Source organism: Topomyia yanbarensis, chromosome 3 (assembly GCF_030247195.1).
Source record: "Topomyia yanbarensis strain Yona2022 chromosome 3, ASM3024719v1, whole genome shotgun sequence".
Taxonomy (NCBI): domain Eukaryota; kingdom Metazoa; phylum Arthropoda; class Insecta; order Diptera; family Culicidae; genus Topomyia; species Topomyia yanbarensis.
This window is the reverse complement of record NC_080672.1, coordinates 260,060,216-260,077,369: the sequence shown is the minus strand read 5'-3', so window position 1 is coordinate 260,077,369 and position 17,154 is coordinate 260,060,216. Positions and strand designations below refer to the sequence as shown.

Sequence of the window (17,154 nt, the reverse complement as noted above, 5' to 3'; positions counted from 1 at the left end):
GTAGCTTTCGCTTAGTGGCAGGGTTGCCACATTCACTGATTTCCTTAAAGGTTTTGCAAAAACCATCGGGTTGTTACAATATTTCGAAGAATGTTAGCATATATTATGATTCACGTGACGAGAATCCGATGGAACGATTTGAGCCTTGCCTGCACGGCGTAAACCAGCTTTTTACTATCTCGCTTCTGTTCCGCCATCGTCGTTTGAAGCTGCGAACAAAATCCTTTCGTAGCTCGTGATCAAATGAAACATCTAACAGCTATCCTACAAGAAACAATAGCGATAATCCATCTGGTTCTGCCAGCCGAGCAGACATGGCAATGAAGGAATTCGGTCAAAAACATTCCTTTTATATCAAGCGGCACAAATCCCCGACTATGTACGAGGAACGTGCCATTTGAGCCAATATATTCTGATTCCTGATTCCAGTGTTACAGAAAGTCTTGCGCAAATTTGTGAAAATTGTATATGTTTTTCCTATTTATTGCATATTTACGTATTTTTCAATTGTGTGCTAATAAAATAAACAGATAAATTTCATAACAATTTTTACTTGCAATTTTCAGAATCGAACTTTTGAGAAACCTATTGTTGTTGATGGAGAAACGCGAATATCTTCTGAAAATGTAGCAATAAAACAAAAGAATTGTGTTGTTAAAACAAAATTTAAAATATTTCGAGAACTACTAAATTTCAGTAAATTTTTGTTATAATCATTTTGATTCATAATGGCGTTTAGAATCACATTCAAGACGAAAATTGTATTTTTTACTGCAAATAGTGTGAATTATAAAAATGAGTCAAAAGTTGTTGTTAGGAAAGGTTTTTTGAAAGCTTCTCCGCGATCCAAATAGACTAAAAAGTTTCTTTTACGTCTTTGAAACGATAAACATTGGATTTTTGACATTTTATGACATGGTAACGCGAATAACTTTTAAAAAGGGCATAATCACACAATTAACTATTTTGGTGGGAAAAAATTCCAAATATCTCGAAAACAATCGCATTTTGGAAGATTTTTGTTCAACGCATTTCAATTTAAATCGATACTTAAGATTATATTCTGTAATAAAATTACTGTTTTGTATGTCATTCAGTATGGAATTTTTTTTTTCTACAAGATTAGGAAAAAATGGGTTGTTTTTCAATTTAAATTTTTAACTAAATTTTTTTTTGTGAAGGATGACACAACATTTTTTAGTGTATATTTTTTTTGTACAGAAATGTTCATTCACTGTAATTTGTTCTTAGAAAGTTTTGCTGTATAAAATATAGTAATCGATCAAAAAAATTTCAAATTAATGCACGTAGAAATGTCTACGTCCTTTTGAAAAATTGCTCTTGTATCAAAATATTGCAACTGTCAGAGAAAATCATGGAGATTCCGATAAACCGAACACAACTTCAAAGTTTCGTTCAAATCGACGATGGTCATACTTTGTGGTCGGCCGGTTTCTCATGGAATCCCTTAATAGCTAGTATGACTAAAATATGCCAATCGCGTACCGAGTGCCGTTGATCGTATCCTTGCTGTGCTAAACAGCTCTCTGTACCAAAGGACGTTTGATTCTTCGTAAATCGTGGAATTCAAATGATAGTCATGCCCCTGGAGTTCGCTTTGTTATTGAAATGATACATTATAATGTAAAAAAGTTTTGAGCAAATCGCTTCACCCAAATTTCAAAAACAAATTCGCAAAGACTATGTTTTTTTACATCAAAACCCTTACGCCCGGTATTTTTGGAATGGTCTTGACGAGTAGGTGCCAGAAATTGGTTTTTGGCGCCATTTTGAAATCCAAGATGGCACCTACTCTTCAAGACCATTACGAAAATACCCATATTGTTGAGGTGCGGTCTATAAGGAGACCAGACCCGTTTCTTCTATATTTCCGGAAATCTTTTGCATTCAAAAGGACTTTAATATTTTTTTCAAAAACTGTGGTACAGTAATGTTTCGGTTATATCACGCTTATATATCCATATTAGACCTCTCCACATTTTGAAAAAGTTTTGAAATATACATCGGTCAGCTCAAATTCTTGTTCTAAGTGTGAATTTAAGAACTTTCGCCAAAAATGGCTTAATTTGGACATGATTTAGAGGTGTCTCCAATCAAAAATCGAGTTTTTGATAGGTTTCTATAAAAAGATCACTTATACTCTGATTTAATAGGCCCTACATGCCCACATATCATCAAAGGTTGTTCCTTAGACATATCTTAACATGTTTTAACAGGGGAACATAGCTCTAATCGCAATAGAAAATTTGATAATTAGATTTTTATATAGAAAAGAATTCCTAAATCAAGAAAAAATACTACTAATTTTCCTTGGTTTTGATATTCTTTTCTATATAAAAATCTAATTAACAAATTTTCTATTGCGATTAGAGCTATGTTCATCTGTTAAAATATGTTAAGATATGTCTAAGGGACAACCTTTGATGATATGTGGGCATGTAGGGCCCATTAAATCAGAGTATAAGTGATCTTTCTATAGAAACCTAGCAAAAACTTGATTTTTGGAGACACCTCTAAATCATGTCCACATTGGTGAAAGTTCTTAAATTCACTCCTAGAACAAGAATTTGAGCTGACCGATGTATATTTTAAAACTTTTTCAAAATGTGGAGAGGTCTAATCCATATATGTATATATGTAGCTGTGTTGTTACATATGTATATGCATGTATCTTAGTATGTATATATTTAAATGGATATATATATATATATATATATATATATATATATATATATATATATATATATATATATATATATATATATATATATATATATATATATATATATATATATATATATATATATATATATATATATATATATATATATATATATATATATATATATATATATATATATATATATATATATATATATATATATATATATATATATATATATATATATATATATACACTAAGGTTTTTTTACACGGTTTTTCGCAAAAATATTCTAAGTCCTTTTAAAGGCAAAAGACTTAGACGATTTCTCAACAATTTTTTTTGCACGGCTTTCGCAAAAATGTTCTAAGTCCTTTTGGAGGCAAAAAACTTAGACGATTTTTGATCAATTTTTTTTTTGTGCGGATTTCGCAATTAACACGGTTTTAGCAAAAATCCTTATGAAGACAAAAGACTTAGACGGTTTTTGACCAAGTTCTTTTTGCACGGATTTTGAAATTTACACGGTTTCTGCTTTTCCATTTTGAATGCAAAGAATTTCGAAGATTTTTGGAAAAGTGGAAGTGATTGCTTTTGGAACAGCATTAACGAGTAGATGCTAAATGTTCATGTCTGAGGCCATTTAGAAATCAAGATGGCGACTTCCGGTTCAGTGGAATTCTCTGAAACCCCATCAATATGGATATTTTTGGAACGGGATTGATGAGTGGACGTCAGATATCGATGTTTAAGGCCATTTTAAAAACCAAGAAGGCGACTTCTGGTTCAGTGGAATTCTCTATAACCCAATCAGCATGCATATTTTCAGAGCGGGCCTAATAGAGCGCATGATAGAGATCAGTGTCAGAGGCCATTTGGAAAACCAAGATGGCGACTTCAGGTTCATTGGAATTCTCTAAAATCGAATCAATATGGGTATTTTTGGAATGGAATTGACGAATAGACGCTAGATATCGATGTCTGGTGCCATATTGAAATTCAAGATGGCGACTTCCGGTTCTGTGGAATTCTCCAAAGCCCAATCAATATGAGTATTTTTGGAACGGGATTGACGAGTAGGTGCCAAATATCAATGTCTGAGACCATTTCGAAAATCAAGATGGCTACTTCGGTTTAGTAAAATTTTCAATTACCACAACAATGTGAGAATTTTTGTAATAGCGTTAATGAATAGATACCGGATGTCAATTCCGGAAGTCATGTTTTCATCTAAGATGGTGACTTCTATTTTAGTGCCAAGACGATGTTTTAAATATAAAGACACGCGGCGAGAAAAACAGTAAATTTGGCTGCACGGTTTTACAAATTATTTGTCTGCTAGTTTTGGCAACCAGGAATATTGTGTAAACAGTGAGTGACTTGTAGTTTTAATGAATGCTTGGCGAATTCCTTTTTTGAAATATTTCCCACAATACTCAATCATGTAACTTGGAAACGCATTGATTTACGTTACTGAGCCTGTCTACATGTTTTTCGTTGCACTAGAAAAAATGTTTCGAGGATGCAGACATGCATTTCTTTTCATTTCAATCTCGATACTCCCCACGCATTACTTCCTAAATCCGCCATATTTGTTTACATTGCTAGTTTGGAACCGTTGTTTTGGGTTCGATTGGAACTTTTGGCTTCAGTCTTCGCGCATCTCTATAAGCGTCATCTCTGCTTTAGTGTACATCTCATTCATCTTAAGGGGGCGTCTGGTGTAGTGGGCAAAAAATCGACTTCTTTTTTATCCGCTTAATTGTTAGTATTGAACCTCTAGAATAGTCTCCCGCAATCTCGGTGACCACGCTGAACTTCTTTTGTTTTAAACAGCCATGCATTCCTCGCGCGTATTTGCTGTGACACAAGCAGATTTCAATCTATCGGCAACAATTTTCTTAAGACTGACAGCGATAAAAATACAGTGTGAACAATACACTTTAAACTACTTCCACCCAAATTTTTAAGAGAAAATACCAAATGGATTGTTTTCCACGTCATTTTTTCCGTGATGCAATTTGATATGGAGTATCCTTTAATAGCGTTTTTCAAATTGGTGAACACGATAACTCAAAAACTAATCAAAGAATTGACTTGATTTTTTTATGAAAATGCACAATATGTGTAGCCTGTCGGTGAACCACAGAAAACAGAATGAAAAAATTGTTCTCTCTATTATTTTGAAGAAAAGTGCACGAATTTTACAGAAAAATATGAGATTTTTCGGTTTACATGAAGCCATTTTCCTAAACTCGAACTTTTTTTGGGTTCATCGAGTAACTACAAGTCTAAGCTTTACAAATTTTACTTAATTTCCTGTGTCAAACAATTTTATCAAGAGTCATCGTGTTAGCCGCGGCGCTCCTCGACGTGGAAATAGTTGGACTCTACTCTTGGAACGCTCGTATGTGTGGCTCTGCGTGGCTGCCGACCCTATTCTGCGCGGCGTGTGACGTGAGACGACTAATCTCACCTCACTCTACGTGACTTCACCCAATTCTGAAGAGTCACTTCGGGTGACGTGAGACTCCCATTTAACCGCAATGAGGAATCTCACCTCACCCGAGTCGACTCTCAGAATCGGGTGAGAAAAGTCACGTAAAGTGAGGTGAGTTTCGTCGTCTCACGTCACACGCCGCGCAGAATAAGGCCGTGCAAATATTTTTTTCGTACAGAATAAACGTACAAATTTAAAGCTTAACATTACATAAAAGATGCATTGTTTCCTTGCCTTCAAAATCGTAAACCAAAATAACTTTCGGTTTGAGCACTTTACACCAGACGCCCCCCCTTAATAATACAGCGAAGACCTGATTTTATTATTTCCCCCTGGTTATGTCAGCTTTTTGATTCGACTTTTAGTCTCGCATGAAGATTCGCTCGATGAGCTCTAGCAGACGAACCAACTCAAATTCGAGTAAATCCATTCATGAGCACATTTTTCTTATCTTATAAATGCAAAATATACAAAAATAAATGTATCTTTTTGTTTTACGCTGGATATTTATACTCAGACCTCTGGCAACTGCATATTTGTCAATCCAGTTCCAAAACACTCCATGTTGTGAGTTATACAGAATATCGCTAAGCCGATAGTCTCAATGTTGTATTACAAAATGGCCTCAGACATTGATCTCTATCATGCGCTCATTAGGCCCGCTCGGAAAATATGCATACTGATTGGGTTATTGAAAATTCTGTTAGACCGGAAGTCGTCATCTTGGTATTCCAAATGGCCTCAGGCATCGATATTTGGTGCCTACTCGTTAACACTGTACCGAAAACAACCATATTGTTAAAGTGCGGGACAAAAGATCCGTCGTTTCCACTTTTCCAAAAACCTAAGAAATTGGAAAAAGCAAAAACCGTGCTACTTGCATAATCCGTGCAAAAAAACCTGTTCAAAAAGCGTCTAAGTCTTTTGCCTTCAAAAGGACTTAGAACATTTTTGATGAAACTCCGAAAACATCCCTTTTCCTAAAATCGTCTAAGTCTTTTGCATTGAATGTAACGCGGTTTTTTTGCACGATTTTCGGAATTAACGCGGTTTTTTTGCACGGTTTTCTGAATTAACACGGTTTTTTTACACGGATTTCGCAATTAACGCGGTTTTTTTTTTACACGGATTTCGCAATTAACGCGGTTTTTTACACGGTACGTATCCCCCGTGTAAAAAAAAACCTTAGTGTATATATATATATATATATATATATATATATATATATATATATATATATATATATATATATATATATATATATATATATATATATATATATATATATATATATATATATATATATATATATATATATATATATATATATATATATATATATATATATATATATATATATATATATATATATATATATATATATATATATATATATATATATATATATATATATATATATATATATATATATATATATATATATATATATATATATATATATATATATATATATATATATATATATATATATATAACTAGGCGTGATATAATCGAAACATTACTGTAATTGCGAAATTCGCGCAAAAAAACTGCCGAGATTCTTCTAAGTTCTTTGCATTTAAAAGAATTTTTTTCAGGAAAAAGTTTGTCTTTTCCATTCAAATTTTCCAATTAACGCGTTTTTACGCGGTACGTATTCCCCGCGCAAAAAACCTGGGTGTACCTCATTTGGCAGGCAATATGTACATGTGGCAAACGTCATGAACCATATTCGTGACCAAAAGTACCATCAATGGTGGGAGTGGGCGTAGCGTATTGGTAAATCGATTGCCTTGTACGCAGCGCACCTGGGCTCGAGTCCCGACCCCGCACATAGGGTTAGAAATTTTTCCTAAGAGATTTTTCTAACCCGAAGAGGCGAATGACCTTAAGGTTAAAACCTCTATAATTGAAATAAAAAAAAAAAAAAAAAAACCATCAATGGTAAGATTTACAAAACGTACGACCTGCCTTTTTTGTTGGTTTGGCCCGATTCAGTTTCACGCCACTAAGCGGCTAATTCTGTGAATTTTGTGTCGAAAAACGCGAACACACCAAACTTTCGTGTCCTCCATCCGATCGAAACATATTGGACCATTATAGCGCGCAGGCCCGTGCGCAGAAAATTCTCCAGGGGGGGGCTTGATTAAAAAATCAATATTTTAAAAGAAACGTGCAGAAACCTTCAAACTTTGAAGATTTTTTCAGAGGCCTGGTCTTAATCTTTTGTGAACCAAACGACTCAGCTTAACAAATTCGGTAAATGTTTGTTATCGAGAAGGAGTCATCAAAAGACACCGCTGCATAGTGGTCGGAAACCCCAAAAACGTAAACTTAGGAGGGGGGACTAAGGGTTTCAGCGTGAAAAAAACACTTTTTTGCGATTTTTTTAGAACTTTGCGTGAAGCAAATTTATCAAAACTTTTGTACATTATAGTGTATCATTTCAATAACATGCTGTAATTTTTCTATGCAAAAATATCCACAAACGTCTCGGTAACGAAGCTTTTTGTAGAACGTCTCTGTAAAAAACATGATTTGCGGTGTTACCTGCCATTCAAAAACTACTTAACCGATTTCTTTCAAACTTTGCATACACATTCTATGTAAAAAATACCTGACCCCTATGTTGAGTTTTTGAGATAAATTTTCAATTAAGGGGTTTTTTGCTCATTTTAAACAAAAATATCCATTTTCCACGAAAAATTCCGCTTTTTTATGAGTAAACGCCCCATTAAACAAAAAAATATCTCCAAAACTCAACGTAGGAGTTAGGTATTTTTAACATAGAATGTGTATGCAAAGTTTGAAAGAAATCGGTTTTGTAGTTTTTTAATGGCAGGTAACACCGCAAATCATGTTTTTTCCAGAGTCGTTCTACAAAAAGCTTCGTCACCGAGACGTTTGTGAATATTTTTACATAGAAAAATTACAACATGTCATTTAAATGATACACAATAATGTACAAAAGTTTTGATAAATTGGCTTCACGCAAAGTTCTAAAAAATTCGCAGAAAAAGGTGTTTTTTTTCACGCTGAAAACATTAACTTCCCCCCCCCCCCCCCCCTTCATTCACTAGAGGCCAAACCGTCGAATAAATTCACAGCGAATCTTTGGACGAATTGTTTGTAAGAACCTTCCCCACAACATGATAAAATAAAAATTAGGCATGGCTTACTACACACCAACTAAAAAAAAATAACTTTTTATGCTGACGAGGTAGAAAGTTGGTGTCTTCAAGAAAGTTTTAGAAATGCTCGTAATGAAGAATTTTTAACAATTTTTTTACCAGCAATTACAAAATTAAATTTTACTAAAAAGAACCGAAAACATTTTTTTTCGTTGATTTTTATATGGAAAAAGTAAAAAAAACATTACAAAGTGAGCTTACCCTATTCATAGTTTTCAGGAGTGCCACGCATCAAACCTTCTTACCTTTATTATGCGTAGTCTGGACATTGAAAATAGTGCCTGCTCGTCCATTTTGGCTTGCACTCTTATACGCAGTTGAAGTTGGTGTAAAAAAATTCAAAATTTTTCAATAACTCTAAAAGGAATGAGTATTTTTCAATAGGTGTGTGCCGTGCCGCCGATTTCAGGTAAATTTTTTACATGCATTCTTCAGGAATAATTTAATTTTTACATGTAGCCTTCAACAATATTATGTGGTTTTAATACCTCAACATTTGTCTGGAAAGTCATTTGATCGAAAAATCACAGTGAAAAAAGTTATATTAAAAAACTAAATTTAAGGAGGTTGCCTTAAAAACGCTTTATAAATCGATAACCTTAAGTCCTACAAGTTCAAGTTGTTCAATAAAATTCTTCACTATGGTTTTTGGTTTTTTCATTGACTTGTTTCTAGAGTAACCAAACTGAAATGACATTTCATGTGTCAAAACGGTTTGCAGTATATTTTTTTCCTGAACAGAAAGTTAATAAATTTTTAAAAGTAAGTCAAAACCATCCCCCAAACACCCCCCCCCCCCCCTCTTCGCGCACGGGCCTTAGCGCGTGAACTTCGGAAGACCAAGGGAAATGTGAAGAACGAAAAGAAAATGATGAGGATGGTAAAAACTGAGATAAACGTACCCGAACCAACAACACAGTGGGGCAGGAACGAAAATTAGCAAGATAAAACCATGCATTTTTAGTTGCTATGTTCAGCAAAGTCTCTTGGATTTATCTGCGCCTTATTTCGAAGATGTAAATTAGTTTGGGTTTTCACCGAATAGATGGTGCTGCGATATTAACTTTTTATTTCGCATCCTAGATGTTTGGTGGCTTTTCCAAAGTTTTATAACGTTCAAAAATACGATAAGTTGTCGAAGATAATTAAACTCTATATCTTCAAGTACCGTAAACCGGGGTGACTTTGATCATCGGGTGACTTTGATCACTCGAAACTTGTTTCGTAGATCGCTTATTAAACCAGAATATTCTACTGAATCATTTTAATTTGAAATGATTTTACTCTAAACTTATAAAATAATGATTTCCTATAATTTTTGAGTATATTGTTCGGTTTTTGGGTACAAAAATTACAAAAAACTGAAATTTGACTTTAGTTTAGTTTTACGAAAAATCGTAAAATGTCTATTTTTTATAAAACAAATAAATCTTGGATTTGAGCAAAAGTAATAAATTACATGCGAGTTTTTATTTTCCTTTATAGTGGGAGGTGCCAAATTTACTTTTAAGAGTTTGTTTATTTTAAATACAATTTTGGGAAACTAGTTGGCAATTATTTCAAATCATTTTATTGTTCAATATTCTTACGTGTTAAAATGGATGAAACTTTTTGTACATTGATAAAGCACTTAAATTAAACAATTTTAGCACGTTTAAACGTTTTCAGAATCATTTATTCTAGTTGGACACACATTATACGAATTTTGGTTGCTCGAATCTTACAGTACATTGAAATACTTTGTATAATATCAATTAACATCTATTTAACAATAATTATCTTTCCAGAACTAGCTTAAACAAACATTTGAATGAAAACATTGACATCAATAACTTAATATGGGTGAACATGCAGGTTATCAAAGTCACCCCGGAATACGAAAACGGACTTCAACTTGAAATCATTTTTGGAAAAATAGCTGTAAGCGGACAATTTTAGGTAAAACCATCCAATCTTGTTCTCCATACGTCAGTACATGGTTTAAAAATAATATACTTGAAAAAATGTGTTGTGTCTAAAAATATGTAATGATTGCTTCGAAAAGTGATCAATGTCACCCCGGTTTACGGTAATAGTTTTTATAAAAAAAATTCGCGTTATTATTGCACTGAAATTCGCGTTTTTATGCAATATTTGCTTTATTTTCGTTACATTTATCGCTCACAACATTACGATTCTATCAGCACATTTATTATAGAACACTCTGAAATTATGGATGACTGTACTCATGATCAGAATGCCTTTTAAAAGGTTCCAGCCAGTGGCGGATCCAGGAGGAGAGTCTTGGGGGTCCGCACCGCTCCGAATTTCTTCTGCTGGTTGAGAAATTTTAAATTAGTTTCAATTTTATATTAGTTTCTGATATTCATTAAATAAAGTTATTACGTAATACGAATTGTACAATGTGCATTTTAAAATCGCAATTTCAGACCCCTTCCGATTTTTTTTTGCATCCGCCCCTGGTTCCAGCTATTCAACCGATACATGATTTACCAAAAATATCGAGCAATTCAAAAAAACGAAATTTACAATACCATATTACCGAATAAAAGTGACCCCATATGCGAGACATAGAGAGTGCGGCATCTCTCCCGAAATTACCCTACATGGAACGAAAAGGTTGAAAACCACAGCCCTAAAGCACATTTTACGCCATTAACGAAAATCAATTTTTTTGGTAAATCTCTACAATGATGTAACTCCTTGGAAGTCACAAAACAGCTTAATCCAACAAAACAGGCTCTAGTCTGCCTCACCACACCCTCGTCCTCCTTACGGAAGAAGAATAGTGACGTATGTAGTGGGTGATGGTGGAAAATGTCTACTACAATAAAAGTCCGGAGACACCAACAACGGATTAGTGTTATTCTCAGAAGGAATTTGAATTTATGAAATGTTAATCATAATCGATTCATTATAAATAGAAAATATCACTGCCAACACAACGCATCAGTGGCATTCACACCGCCTCAGACGCGTTTAATATGCAAAAAGAAGATGATGAGACTAGAAGATCGAGCTCATTGCTATTAATTATACTTTTTCAATTGGTACAGGTTGGCGCGGTATTTACGATACACGGACGTCCTGTTGAATGGTTATATATCGGAGGTAGCAATGCACGAGACTAAGCATTAAATTAAAGGTCTCAGCTTACCAATAAACACTGCATTGTAGTATCATTCGTTAACTTGCGATCATTTTTGAACATGAACAAATAGAGCTCTTCTACCGTTCTTCTAACCATTCCAATTACCCATTTTATCACGTTAATTAGGTAAGGGTGGAGAGGGCGTTTCAAAATACCTTACAAAATCTGATAGGGAGGTGGAGTATGTCAGTTCTGTCGGTCTGTTTTCCAGAGTGTGGTTTGTTTGAAAAAAAATCTTAGATGGCCATTTCGGAGCAATGCGAACGTTTGCAACTCAAGGTAAATCCACGTGTCAGCCAGGCGAGGCGATACAAGTTTCATGCCCTCTAGGCTGGTTTGGTCCGGAGAAAGATAATAGACTGTTATCTTTCTCCTAGTGGACCATAGTCGGCATCTTTGCAATCGTAGTCAAAATATGAGAAGTAGGGGTTCGAAAGCCTTATGCATATCAAATTGAATATTCAAAGATCTCTATTATTCTTCAATCAATTTTAATCAACTGTACCTTGTTGAACGTGGGACATTTTCAGGAACAAAATGGATGTGCTTCCGTTATCTAGAAAATTCAGAAACGTAAGTTTTTTGGCATTTAGTCTTGAAATCACATTGTTTCAGATTGTTGTTGCTTACCCCATTAAAGTTACTCCCGATTTTCGCCAAAATTAAATCGGTCCGATGAGAAGGGGGGTCAGCCAGGGCAATTGCCATGGTTGTATTTGGGGGCCCGCGTTTTCACCCGAAAGAACTAGAGTTCCTATATATAGAGTTAGGCGGACACAAAAGCCGGAAAACTGGTAGCTCTTATTTCAGGAAGAAAACACTAGCAACCTATGCAAATGTTCAAGCTCTAGCTTAATGATTTCATTGTCGTCGTGAGTACGAACTTTACATGTACGAATAGAAAACCAATTCGAAGATCTGATGATATGATTTCATACTTGTGCGAATATCTCTTTGTGTTACAAAAAAATCTTGATCTTCTCGTTTCTCTACACTCGATAACACAAGAAAAGAGTAAAATAATTATGACCATAATTACAATACCTTTCCATATACATGCAAAGAAAACATGTTATGTGACGTCATGCTCGATTGGCTCCGCCATTTGACGTGTTCAATTGGCTCCGCTCAGTACTTGGGTGAAACTAACCACCAAAAAATCCATCCGCCAAAATATTTTAGAGGTACTAGTAGCGACATCTAGCGGTAAATAGCTAAACTAAAACAGCGCTACCTGTATTTCAGATATGTAAGCTTGTGAATTAAACCACCAAAATTTAACCACCATTTTTTTTTAAATTCAATTTTAATAAAACTAATAAAGCAATGGCAACTTTTTTTTTATTAAATCCAACGAGAAACTAGTATAAATATAACAAAATCACAATTTTATTGTCAGCGGCCTACAAAATATATAAAACCATAGATATGTAAACAGAACAGTAGAAATGAAAATACATGTACTGAGATGTCTAGAATAGATCTCTGCAAATCTAAAAAACATAACACAGTCGGGCCGTAAGAGCATAGCATACGCCCCCGGGGATCTGAAAAATATGGTGCAGCTGGTTTGCATAAGGTACAATGCTTTCTCTTTGCATGTAGAAATCGTTCATAAGAAGTGACCAGAGAATTTGTTGGCGCAGTAGAAATGAACTACCAAGTATTTAGATATTTAGTATAGGTCCCTAGGGATCTAAAAAGTATAGTGTAGTCGGGCCCAAAGAGCTCTTTGATACCCTTGGGTGGCATAAGGTAAAATGCTTTTCCCTTTGCATGTAGCAATCGTTCATAAGAAGTGACCAGGAAATTTGTCGGCGCAGTAGAAATGAAATAACAAGTGTTTAGATGTTTAGTATAGGTCTATAGGGATCTGAAAAGTATAGTGTAGTCGGGCCCAAAGAGCTCTTTGATACCCTTGGGTGGCATAAGGTAAAATGCTTTTCCCTTTGCATGTAGCAATCGTTCATAAGAAGTGACCAGGAAATTTGTCGGCGCAGTAGAAATGAAATAACAAGTGTTTAGATGTTTAGTATAGGTCTATAGGGATCTGAAAAGTATAGTGTAGTCGGGCCCAAAGAGCTCTTTGATACCCTTGGGAAGCGTAAGGTAAAATGCTTTTCCCTTTGCATGTAGAAATCCTTCATAAGAAGTGACCAGGGAATCTGTCGGCGCAGTAGAAATGAACTACCAAGTGTTTAGATATTTAGTATAGGTCCCTAGGGATCTGAAAAGTATAGTGTAGTCGGGCCCAAAGAGCTCTTTGATACCCTTGGGTGGCATAAGGTAAAATGCTTTTCCCTTTGCATGTAGAAATCCTTCATAAGAAGTGACCAGGGAATCTGTCGGCGCAGTAGAAATGAACTACCAAGTGTTTAGATATTTAGTATAGGTCCCTAGGGATCTGAAAAGTATAGTGTAGTCGGGCCCAAAGAGCTCTTTGATACCCTTGGGTGGCATAAGGTAAACTGCTTTTTCCTTTGCATGTAGAAATCGTTCATAAGAAGTGACCAGGGAATTTGTCGGCGCCGTAGAAATGAAATAACAAGTGTGTAGATGTTTAGTATAGGTCTATAGGGATCTGAAAAGTATAGTGTAGTCGGGCCCAAAGAGCTCTTTGATACCCTTGGGTGGCATAAGGTAAAATGCTTTTCCCTTTGCATGTAGAAATCCTTCATAAGAAGTGACCAGGGAATCTGTCGGCGCAGTAGAAATGAACTACCAAGTGTTTAGATATTTAGTATAGGTCCCTAGGGATCTGAAAAGTATAGTGTAGTCGGGCCCAAAGAGCTCTTTGATACCCTTGGGTGGCATAAGGTAAACTGCTTTTTCCTTTGCATGTAGAAATCGTTCATAAGAAGTGACCAGGGAATTTGTCGGCGCAGTAGAAATGAAATAACAAGTGTGTAGATGTTTAGTATAGGTCTATAGGGATCTGAAAAGTATAGTGTAGTCGGGCCCAAAGAGCTCTTTGATACCCTTGGGTGGCATAAGGTAAAATGCTTTTCCCTTTGCATGTAGCATTCGTTCATAAGAAGTGACCAGGGAATTTGTCGACGCAGTAGAAATGAACTAATAAGTGTTTAGATATTTAGTATAGGTCCCTAGGGATCTGAAAAGTATGGTGTAGTCGGGCCCAAAGAGCTCTTTGATACCCTTGGGTGGCATAAGGTAAACTGCTTTTTCCTTTGCATGTAGAAATCGTTCATAAGAAGTGACCAGGGAATTTGTCGGCGCCGTAGAAATGAAATAACAAGTGTGTAGATGTTTAGTATAGGTCTATAGGGATCTGAAAAGTATAGTGTAGGCGGGCCCAAAGAGCTCTTTGATACCCTTGGGAAGCGTAAGGTAAAATGCTTTTTCCTTTGCATGTAGAAATCGTTCATAAGAAGTGACCAGGGAATCTGTCGGCGCAGTAGAAATGAACTACCAAGTGTTTAGATATTTAGTATAGGTCCCTAGGGATCTGAAAAGTATGGTGTAGTCGGGCCCAAAGAGCTCTTTGATACCCTTGGGTGGCATAAGGTAAAATGCTTTTCCCTTTGCATGTAGAAATCCTTCATAAGAAGTGACCAGGGAATTTGTTGGGGCAGTAGAAATGAACTACCAAGTATTTAGATATTTAGTATAGGTCCCTAGGGATCTGAAAAGTATGGTGTAGTCGGGCCCAAAGAGCTCTTTGATACCCTTGGGTGGCATAAGGTAAACTGCTTTTTCCTTTGCATGTAGAAATCGTTCATAAGAAGTGCCCAGGGAATTTGTCGGCGCAGTAGAAATGAACTACCAAGTGTTTAGATATTTAGTATAGGTCCCTAGGGATCTGAAAAGTATGGTGTAGTCGGGCCCAAAGAGCTTTTTGATATCCTTGGGTGGCATAAGGTAAAATGCTTTTCCAATTGCATGTAGAAATCGTTCATAAGAAGTGACCAGGGAATTTGTCGGCGCAGTAGAAATGAAATAACAAGTGTTTAGATATTTAGTATAGGTCCCTAGGGATCTGAAAAGTATGGTGTAGTCGGGCCCAAAGAGCTCTTTGATACCCTTGGGTGGCATAAGGTAAAATGCTTTTCCAATTGCATGTAGAAATCGTTCATAAAAAGTGACCAGGGAATTTGTCGGCGCAGTAGAAATGAACTACCAAGTGTTTAGATATTTAGTATAGGTCCCTAGGGATCTGAAAAGTATGGTGTAGTCGGGCCCAAAAAGCTCTTTGATACCCTTGGGTGGCATAAGGTAAAATGCTTTTCCCTTTGCATGTAGAAATCGTTCATAAAAAGTGCCCAGCGAATTTGTCGGCGCAGTAGAAATGAACTACCAAGTATTTAGATGTTTAGTATAGGTTCCTAGGGATCTGAAAAGTACAGTTTAGTCGGGCCCAAAGAGCTCTTTGATACCCTTGGGTGGCATAAGGTAAAATGCTTTTCCCTTTGCATGTAGGAATCGTTCATAAGAAGTGACCAGGGAATTTGTCGGCGCAGTAGAAATGAAATGCCAAGTATTTAGTTGTTTAGTATAGGTCCCTAGGGATCTGAAAAGTATGGTGTAGTCGGGCCCAAAGAGCTCTTTGATACCCTTGGGTGGCATAAGGTAAAATGCTTTTCCAATTGCATGTAGAAATCGTTCATAAGAAGTGATCAGGGAATTTGTCGGCGCAGTAGAAATGAACTACCAAGTGTTTAGATATTTAGTATAGGTCCCTAGGGATCTGAAAAGTATGGTGTAGTCGGGCCCAAAGAGCTCTTTGATATCCTTGGGTGGCATAAGGTAAAATGCTTTTCCCTTTGCATGTAGAAATCGTTCATAAGAAGTGACCAGGGAATTTGTCGGCGCAGTAGAAATGAAATAACAAGTGTTTAGATATTTAGTATAGGTCCCTAGGGATCTGAAAAGTATGGTGTAGTCGGGCCCAAAGAGCTCTTTGATACCCTTGGGTGGCATAAGGTAAAATGCTTTTCCAATTGCATGTAGAAATCGTTCATAAGAAGTGACCAGGGAATTTGTCGGCGCAGTAGAAATGAAATAACAAGTGTTTAGATATTTAGTATAGGTCCCTAGGGATCTGGAAAGTATGGTGTAGTCGGGCCCAAAGAGCTCTTTGATACCCTTGGGTGGCATAAGGTAAAATGCTTTTCCCTTTGCATGTAGAAATCGTGCATAAGAAGTGATCAGGGAATTTGTCGGCGCAGTAGAAATGAAATAACAAGTGTTTAGATATTTAGTATAGGTCTAAAGGGATCTGAAAAGTATTGTGTAGTCGGGCCCAAAGAGCTCTTTGATACCCTTGGGTGGGATAAGGTAAAATGCTTTTCCCTTTGCATGTAGAAATCGTTCATAAGAAGTGACCAGGGAATTTGTCGGCGCAGTAGAAATGAAATAACAAGTGTTTAGATATTTAGTATAGGTCCCTAGGGATCTAAAAAGTATGGTGTAGTCGGGCCCAAAGAGCTCTTTGATACCCTTGGGTGGAATAAGGTAAAATGCTTTTCCCTTTGCATGTAGAAATCGTTCATAAGAAGTGCCCAGGGAATTTGTCGGCGCAGTAGAAATGAAATACCAAGTGTTTAGATATTTAGTATAGGTCCCTAGGGATCTGAAAAGTATGGTGTAGTCGGGCCCAAAGAGCTCTTTG

The 17,154-nt window shown here is 35.9% G+C and overlaps 1 long non-coding RNA gene across 2 annotated transcripts in view; it reads right to left on the bottom strand.

Moving 5' to 3' along the window:
* Positions 1-12,530, bottom strand: part of LOC131691685 (uncharacterized) — a 124,889-nt gene extending 112,359 nt beyond the window's left edge. The window contains exons 1-3 of one of the 2 annotated variants that reach the window (XR_009305828.1): positions 12,156-12,530; positions 12,031-12,081; positions 9,841-10,689 (exon numbers count right to left, since the gene is read on the bottom strand). This is a non-coding gene — a long non-coding RNA (uncharacterized LOC131691685). Of the gene's footprint in view, positions 1-9,840; positions 10,690-12,030; positions 12,082-12,155 lie in introns of those variants that run through there. The other variant, XR_009305827.1, reaches the window with a different exon arrangement.
* Positions 12,531-17,154: the final 4,624 nt, after the last annotated feature.